Source organism: Phyllobates terribilis, unplaced genomic scaffold, assembly GCF_046119375.1.
Source record: "Phyllobates terribilis strain yellow unplaced genomic scaffold, ASM4611937v1 Scaffold_298__1_contigs__length_2340664, whole genome shotgun sequence".
Lineage (NCBI taxonomy): Eukaryota > Metazoa > Chordata > Amphibia > Anura > Dendrobatidae > Phyllobates > Phyllobates terribilis.
Window position 1 is genome coordinate 2331038 of NW_027363058.1, and position 9628 is coordinate 2340665.

Consider the following 9628-nt stretch of genomic DNA (forward strand, 5'->3'; position numbering starts at 1 on the left):
TGGCACAATATGGAGAGAGGTTAGCATGGTGGGGGGCAGTGTGGAGATATAGAGAGTGTTAGGGAAAACTAGAGAGGAGACAGCCATGATATAGGCCATGGTTGATAAGGGCGGATGGTGTAGCGGTTATAGCTGATAATGGCAGACAATGTGGTGGGTATAGCTCATTAAGGCGGACAGTGTTGGGGCCTTATAGTATAGGAGGATTATTTAGGTCATAGGGAAAACTAGAGAGGAGACAGCCATGGTGTAGGCCATAGTTCATAAGGGCGGATGGTGTGGCGGTTATGGCCGATAATGGCAGACAATCGGATCAGACTCCTAATTCCATGTTTGACAACTTAAAGAAACTTAAAAAAATCATGAGTTATGAAATGAAAACATGGTGGGACAAAACAACATTACGGAAGTATATTGATAAAGATATGGTCCCTAGAGGACTACGGATCAAAAAACTTCCGACAACCATTTATTCTCAGCAATTTGTGGAGCAATGGAACCATTTACTTACTACATGTTCTCTAAATCTCATGTGTCTTATTGTTAAGATTGAGGAGCAAAAATGAATTGCTGTTCAATCATAAATGAATGATATTAAACTAACATTGGAGCCATATAAATCTAACACAGAACATGGAGCATTTATAAGTAAAACGCAACAAACGATCACCAAATTGGAAGACAGCATTATGTCTATGAAGAAAAATAAATTCCAATGCGATAATAATGACTATACACTTAACCAGGTGTATGAATGGGGTAGATGGAGTGGAACAGTACACACCCCCAAATCAATATTAATACCCCATTCATACCACAAATCTGCCTCCAAATCCCATGTTCCAGCTCCTCTGAATTTGATTCCTCTGACAATACTTTCCAGGACTCTGACTCCAACGATTCCTATCATAACCCTTCTTAGGCCGCAGTCACACTCGCATCTTATTTTAATGCAGGAGAGTCGGATGAGCGTCACGCTATTTTTCTTTCAGTTGCTCTGAGAGTGTAGTGTGATTGTGCCGTCTTTTTCACATATGAGCGTATGTGATGCGAATGGCATTCGTCTGCCTTGTAATTTTCATCATGTATTTTCGCTAAGATGCCTAAGAAATCCTTGTGTAGAACCCTATAAAAAGCCTCGTTTCCATGTCCCACACTGTGAGCACATATATCATGTTGGGAAATTCCCCCATAATACCACTGTAGCCTGGTTTTGAAGTATTTTTTGGCAACAACATCCCCCCGCTATTCCCCGGCCTCTCCCCTCTGTCAATACCTTCACTGGCTCCCCATTGCCCAGAGACTTCAGTTCAAAACCCTAACCATGACATACAAAGCCATCCACAACCTGTCTCCTCCATACATCTGTGACCTAGTCTCCCGGTACTTACCTGCACGCAACCTCCGATCCTCATAAGATCTCCTTCTCTACTCCTCTCTTATCTCCTCTTCCCACAATCGCATGCAAGATTTCTCCCGTGCATCCCCCCTACTCTGGAACTCACTACCCCAACACATCAGACTCTCGCCTACCATGGAAGCCTTCAAAAGAAACCTGAAGACCTACCTCTTCCGACAAGCCTACAACCTGCAGTAACCACCGCTCCACCACGTTACTGCATGACCTCCTCTACCCTCACCTACTGTATCCTCACCCATCCCTTGTAGACTGTGAGCCCTCGCGGGCAGGGTCCTCGCTCCTCCTGTACCAGTGAGCGTATCTACATTCGACCATCTTTTGGAGGTGTTGAGGTCAGGAATATCATACCAGAATACCTCCATGCGGTGAAGTATTTATTCTTATGACACTAAGGTATTTTTGCTGTAATTTTTTTAAAATAAGAATTTGATCTCCAGGCCTATTACATGTTCACTGCCAATTTTTTAAGGTTTAAAAACGAATTTGTCTGTTGGTTTCACTATTAATTAACATTATTACAGGTCTGAATATCTATGTGTCAACCAAGGTGTGGGAAAGACTACACTGTGTGCAGAATTATTAGGCAAGTTGTATTTTAGAGGATTATTTTTATTATTGATCAACAACTATGTTCTCAATCAACCCAAAAGACTTATAAATATCTGAGCTTAATATTTTTGGAAGTTGGAGTGTTTTTTTTTTTAGATTTGGCTATCTTAGGAGGATATCTGTTTGTGCAGGTAACTATTACTGTGCAGAATTATTAGGCAACTTAATAAAAACCAAATATAATCCCATCTCACTTGTTTATTTTCACCAGGTAAACCAATATCAGTGCACAAAATTTAGAAATAAACATTTCTGACATGCAAAAACAAAAACCAAAAAAATTAGTGATGAATATAGCCACCTTTCTTTATGATGACACTCAGCAGCCTCCATCCATAGATTCTGCCAGTTGCTTGATCTGTTTTCGATCAACATTGCGTGCAGCAGCCACCACAGCCTCCCAGACACTGTTCCGAGAGGTGTACTGTTTTCCCTCCCTGTAGATCTCACATTTTATGATGGACCACAGGTTAAGCACACCTTATATAGGGTGTTGATGTCATTAGTCAACAACACCCCTCCTCATTACAGAGATGCACATCACCAGATTTACTTAATTGGTAGTTGGCTCTCAAGCCTATGCAGCTTGGAGTAGGACAACATGTATAAAAAGTATCATGTGATCAAAATACACATTTGCCTAATAATTCTGCACACAGTGTAGTGTAACATGAAGGGATTGGGAAAGGGAGCCCTGACACTAGGGAAAGGGGGAGTGGAGACCTCCTTCTTCACCAATTGCCGCACGCGAACCTAAACCCTGTATTTCCCTAGCTCTTGACCCTGTATAGGGAAGGGGGGAGGTGAGCACTAGTCAATCCCCACTAGAGACTAAAGACAACAAGGTAGACAAACACGGGGGAAAGTAGCTTAGCGTTAGTCGACTTCAGAGAGATAACTCCAAGTGTCCTCCTAGCACCACAGAACACGATAGCAGTCTGAGAGCTCCAAGCATTCACAGGGAGTCATGTGAATATCACAGGCAACTTCCTGCTGAAAGTGAAACTATTTAAACACCCAGACCAGATTGTCAATGAGAAGGAAGGAGGTAGCCGCTGGGTCCTAGAGTGAAACAGCTAAGAAGGTGTCTGTAATGCTAAACGAAGGGATCTCCTGCAACCACCTGCAGGACGACTGTCTGTCACATCTGATACACCCATGACACTATGTGGCCTTGCTTTTCAATAGTGGATGGAAAAGTCTGTGTGTGTGTTACCAAGTGTAGCGACTATAGCTTAATTGTATGCTTGTGTTATTTTGTAAAAATATAATGTTTGCCTTACTATGGTCAATGTTTAAGAATGTCTAATATAGTATTAATAAGAGGTTTTTTTTAATCTATTTATTAATTCTGGATATATTTTAAGCATTAGTTAAAATATCCTCCTCCACCATCTCATTATGCATTGTTACATTTATCCAATAGGTTTCTATCTACTGGTGTATCATTTGTGGCCCTTCATTTGGAATTCCTCCTGGGCAAGTCAACAATTTCAGGAATTGTCTGGAACATATGTGCCCAGATATGGGACAGACTCCATTCTGTGGTGGTGCCGGAGCCGGCACAACTTGCCTGGGAGCGGATATCACGAGGCTTTTTGCTGAAAACTCAATTTCCAAACTACCTCGGGCCTTGGATAGGAAACACATCAGGGTCAAGAAGCCGTCCAACTCTCAATTATAAGCAGTTCCAATATTTCAATTCTAAGCAGTATTTTTCTGTTGTACTATTGGCGGTAGTTGACAGTAATTACATGTTTAGAATTGTAGATATTGGGGCCTATGGGAGTACAGGTGATTCCCGCATCTTTAAAACATCGGTAATGGGTCTATGCCTTCTAAATAATGACCTTGCTCTCCCACCTCCATGTGTTCTTCCTGGTTCAAGGTCTGAAGCAGCACCATATGTCTTCATTGCTGATGAGGCTTTCCAATTAACAAGAGATGTGATGCAGTCGTTCCCACATCGAGGCCTCAATCACCAGAGGTAATTTTTCAATTATTTGCTGTCTCGTGCTCGCAGAATGGTTGAGTGTGCTTCTGTCATCCTGTGCGCTGAATGGCGCGTGCTCCAGTCTGTCCTCTAACTTAGCGAACAGAATGTGAATGGCGGGATCAAGGCATGTGTGCTGTTGCACAACTTTACCTGCAGGCATGAGTGTCGTTATGGTCCAGGTCCTGAAGATGTCCAGGATGTGCCCAATCCCTTCCTTTATCCATTTGTGCCGACTACATGACGACAGTCTTCTGTCATTAAGGTTCAGGATCTTTTTGCCTCCTGTTTCTTAACTCCATAGGATGAGACGCCATGGCAGAATCCCCCCGTTATTGTTCCTTGAATTAATAATGTGTTTATGTTTTTGTTTTTTTTTACTTTCCTTGTGCAATAATGTGTCAAACATCCAACATATGTGTTTTTTTGCTCCCTTTACTAGCAACATGTATTTTTTATTTTCTAAAAATGAAAAACATGGCTTTTTTGTTAACAAAAATTTTAATAAAATATATATATACAAATAAGTGCATACATATTTTGTCATATGTACACCTTTTTTATTTTTAGAATCCAAACAATCTGGCATAAAGAAATGAAACATTCAGAATTTTAACATCGTAATCCTAACATTACAAATTATAGGTTGGGAGGTGAAGGCCTTCTGTTGGGAGGCAGAAACGTTTCCAGACAAAGATGCTGGTGCTGTGGAAATCATTTGGGCCATGAATTGAGGGCTATATGACCCTGAAGGGAAAGCACATCTGTGTGTGTGGCTCTTGGGGGTGATGGTATTGCCCTTCATGAGCATAATAATATTCTCCTCCAGTAGGCCCATGCCTGGACCATTGTAGTGGCCTATCACTAACAAAGGATCCAGCCATTGGAGCTCCTGGACCAGCCCACTCCTCTTTCCTTTGCCCACTCATGTGCTCTGACTGAATGGGTGGTTGTCGATCCACAGGGGATGTTGGTTGGGAAGTAGGGAGCTGAGGCATGATGGGTTTTGTGATGAACCCACATAGTCCTCATCTGCCGAGTGCAGACAGTCAAACACCTCATGAAGATTATTAGGTCACATGCAAGCATCCAAAATAATATGGAAGGAATTCCTGGCAGGCAGCTGCACAGACGTGTCGATATCACTCAGATACCATGCCTAGGCTCCACGTAAACGCCTCCTCCCCATCATCATTCGCCGTGCGGACAAGATAATCTAATACCCCACTATCTACCTCGTGCCTAGTGGTGATAATGGGGAGCTCCCTCCTACATCTAATTCTTCGTGGGATGGGAGCAGCAACAGGGGAGTTGTCAAGTCGAGGGGTTGGGCTGCTGCTCCGGCGTCCTTCCACTTCCTCCGAGGCTTGAGCTGGTGCTGTTGATGGTGCTGATGCAGATGTTGCTGCGGAATCCGATGACTGCCCTGCTGCTGGTCCTGCACCTCGGCAGAATCGGCCACTGGATCCAACACGGCGTCATCTGACTCCAAGGCCATCTCCCTGTCCTGTAAGTTGGATTCAGTTCTGCAAGTGACAAAAAAGGATGTGATGTTGGGTAAAATTAGATAACTTAATATGTTTCTAATCATTAACAATGATTAAACAAGCCATAACATATGGACATAGGTCTATAATGGGGGCCAGGACATTGAGCTAGTCCATATAAATATAGGGATGCTTTCTGGACGCCGCAGACCCATTTTTGGCACGCTCCCTTGTATACGTATCCTGACAGCTGTGCCAGCGTCGGGTGATATCATTCACTGTTATAAGAGGAGCCAGAAATGAACACAAATGATACCTTTACCATTATTAGCCAATATCTTGACATTCCAATAAGGAGAACACAAGAAGCCTCCATAAATATAAATACAACCTTTAATGTACAAAATACACCAGAAAAGTGCGCGTGTGGCCGTACAAATATTAAGTCATTACGTAGTGCTGACGTACATGTACAATTAAGAAAAAAGTAAAGCCGATCAGCTGTGTGGATCATGAATGGAGAACGGGAAAACGTTCTGAGCAAAACATGAGGAATGGCCAAAGAAATCGTGTAATCCAGCTCCAAGTAAAAACATGCGTTTAATTAGTCCATGTTAAAAATGACATCCATGAGGAAAGGGTGGGGGGGTAGGTGGACAGTGCTACGCGTTTCGAATGATCTGTCGTCCTTTGTCACAGCTTCTGGAACAGTGTGTCAGTGCATCTTAAATTCCATTGATAATTACAGACCGGTGTGCTGATTTAATCACACGTGTCCACAGACCATAATCAGCATGGATTTCGTGACGGTGTGTCGGCGCATCCTGAATACTCTCAGAAATTGCAGACCGATGACATAATTAGTTCATATTATCAAAGTATGAACCGACATCGCTGCCAGAAGAAAACGCAAACACAATTATACAATGGCACATAGACAAAAAGTGCAAATATAAAAAATACAAAAAGTGAAAAACAAATATACAATAGGTAATTTAAAAATAGGAATGAGTATAAAAAACCATCCAAAACCCAACTAGGAGACACATAGAGACAAGACGGGAAATGCATGTGTCTCTGGATTATTTAGTAGTGATCATCACTAGTGATAGGTGAGCACTAAAATGCTCGGGTGCTCGATGCTCGGGTCGAGCACATTGGAATAATCGGGTCCTCAGTCCGAGTAACGAGCCCAATGTAAGTTTACGGGAAACTAAAGCATTTTTCAGGCGGCTCCCCCCGGCGGTCTGCAGAGGGCCTAAAAATTACCCAAATCAATGGGAAAAGTGCTCAAATGACATGAGAACAGCATGGGGAAGACCCCTGGAAGCATTTCTGACCCCCAGGGCACTGCTGTCAGCAACATTGTCAGAGTATTACACCACTTTTACGGACTCACAATAAAACATACAAAAACGAAACCAAAATGGATTTTCCTGGGCAACATGTTAGGGAACATCCTTTCCAGGGTAATGACTTGTATATAAGGCAAAATAAATAACCAAAATCAAAAAGACTCCTCCACACCTTGGGCTCCGTTCACACGTAGCGTTTTTGATGTGTTTTTGCACTTTTGCATTGCTTTCAACCAAGACAAATGCATTCACCGGGAAATGTCATTTTAAAATTTTACAACCTTATCTGGCCATGTGGTGTGTGACAAATCATCAGACACATGCATACAGTGCTGAAAAGACATGGGAACAGCATGGGGAAGACCTCTGGAAGCAGCTCTGACTCCCAGGTCACTGCCTAAAAGTGTGTCCATCATAAGTGATCCTTGGCGCATGAGAAGATGCCTCCCGCCACGCACCTGTCGCTGCAGACTTTCAACAATCACCAGCCACGTCCTTGTCCCAGTGCAGCGTTCAGTTGTCCCTACCCCATGCGTGCTGCGTGCACTTGAAATGTGGCCTTTTAGACTCGTGGAGGCAGAAGCTGTCCACAATCTTATGGTGGCGGCGACCGGGTATTCATACACGGTCCCCAGCTGCCACTATTTGTCCCTGTGTCGTCTCCACCTTCCAGAAGCACGGGTCCTACAACATTACCCGTGCCCTCCCCAGTGAACTTACTGGGAGGGACCGCCTAACCAGAAACACGTCGTCAAGTGAATGTGGCCAGGGACAGTATGGAGCCAGTCCACTGCTTTTTATGCTGAGAGTAGTATTTCACCACAGCCATATTCTTTAGCTTGGTGAAAGGACTTGGTAAACCATATCTACTTCAGCTGTCATTTCTCCCAGGAAGTCCACTAAAGCTGCTTTCAATTGAAATGTGGCCTTTTAGACTAGTGGAGACAGAAGCTTTTCACAACCTCATGCCGGCGGCATCTGGGTGTCCATACTTGGTCCCCAGCCACCACTATTTCTCCGGGTATCTTCTCCGCCTTCCACAAGCACGGGTCCCACAACATTACCCGTGCCCTCCCCAGTGCACTTACTGGGAAGGACCGCCTAACCACAAACACGTGGACAGGTGAATGTAGCCAGTCCACATTAAAAATGTAGCCATAGAGTGTCCGGGAACCTTCCCACGCACTTTTCTTAGCCAGGGCTGCTTCCCAGCAGGGTTGGACGGGCCCACAAGAGAACCGGAGACTCCTCCGGTGGGCCCTGGCTTCTCCTTTAGGAGAGTTCATAGTGCCGAGGTGAGGCCATGATGATGATAGAGACCACCATCTGCTTAGTTTTCTGTTACTTGGAATGCAAGCGCAAGTATGCTGCCAGCCACCCACCCACAGGCCGCAAAACTAAACTGCCAGATTTCTGGGCAGCTACTTGCACTTGAAATATGGCCTTTTAAGCTTGTGGAGGTGTAAGATGTCCACAACCTCATGGCGGCGGCCGGGTGTCCATACTCAGTCCCCAGCCGCCACTATTTCTTCCGGTATTGTTTCCGCCTCCTACAAGCGCAGGTCCCTGAACATTACTGCTGGTACTTTTCTGTGAGAATCTGCTTGCCTCCTACTAGCCTGGAATATTTCCAGTAAACTATGATATGACACCATGGTATTAGTGTCGGGGTCGTAGCGACATTCCACTCGTCCTCCAGTCACTCCAAATTAAGGCTATGAGCATGGGTCAACCATTCAAAGAATGAGTCAGACAACAAGCTGGTTCAAACTCAGAGCATGCTCAGAAGGCTACTGGCAAGCCACGATCTCAGCAATGTTCTGTCTTTATTTCCGCATGCACAAACTTAAATACACTACGTAATGGGGAGGGGAAAGGGAGTGTTCGGGGCGGGGTAAGCCATAAATTGATTGTTCGGGGCGGGGTAAGCCATAAATGTCTAGTATCCAGCCAGTCCTGATTGGTCCACGTCTCCTTAACTCAGTCTCTGGGCAGACAACAATCAGTTGATGTTTCGGTTTCATTTCTCTGAAACAGGTGCTTGGCTGATACTGGCACCATCTTAGCATAAGTTTCGATCTAAGTAACACGTAGCAAGGAAAGCTTATTGTTATAAGACACAAAATGGTGGTTAGTACATAAGCAAAGCGTATAAAAGTATAAAAGTGGAAAAATAAATATTCTTTCTTACCCTGACATTAGCACTGTCACCAGTACCAGTAGCCAAGCCATCCCCAATTTCCTTCTCAGGAATTTTATTTGGTAGACTGAGTGGCTGCCCAAATACATTAGTTTCTCACAAAGGAGCTGAAGATAGAGTAGCAGTAGGTGCAAGTTTCTCCAGCCTGTTAGATATCAGAGGGTGAATGGCAGCACATTGGATCAGTGGTTAACACTGAAGCGTTGCCGCGCTGGGATCCTGGGTTCAAATTCCATCAAGGACAACATCTGCAAGGATTTTGTATGTTTTCCCTGTGTTTGCATGGGTTTCCACCTCAGTAAAAAAGCAGCCATAGAGTGTCTGGGAACCTTCCCACACACTTTTCTTAGCCAGGACTACTTCTCGGCAGGGAGAATCCTCTGGTGTCCCCTGGCTTCTACATAAGGAGAGTTCATGATAGCGCTAACTTTGCAGCTGCTATGGGGCTCTTGAACGGGGGAGAAAGGTGAGCCCTCAGAATCAAATCCTCTGGTGGGCCCAATGTTTTTAAATCTGAAACAGCTTCGCAGTGGGAGTTGTATTTCCCCACAGCCATATTCTTTA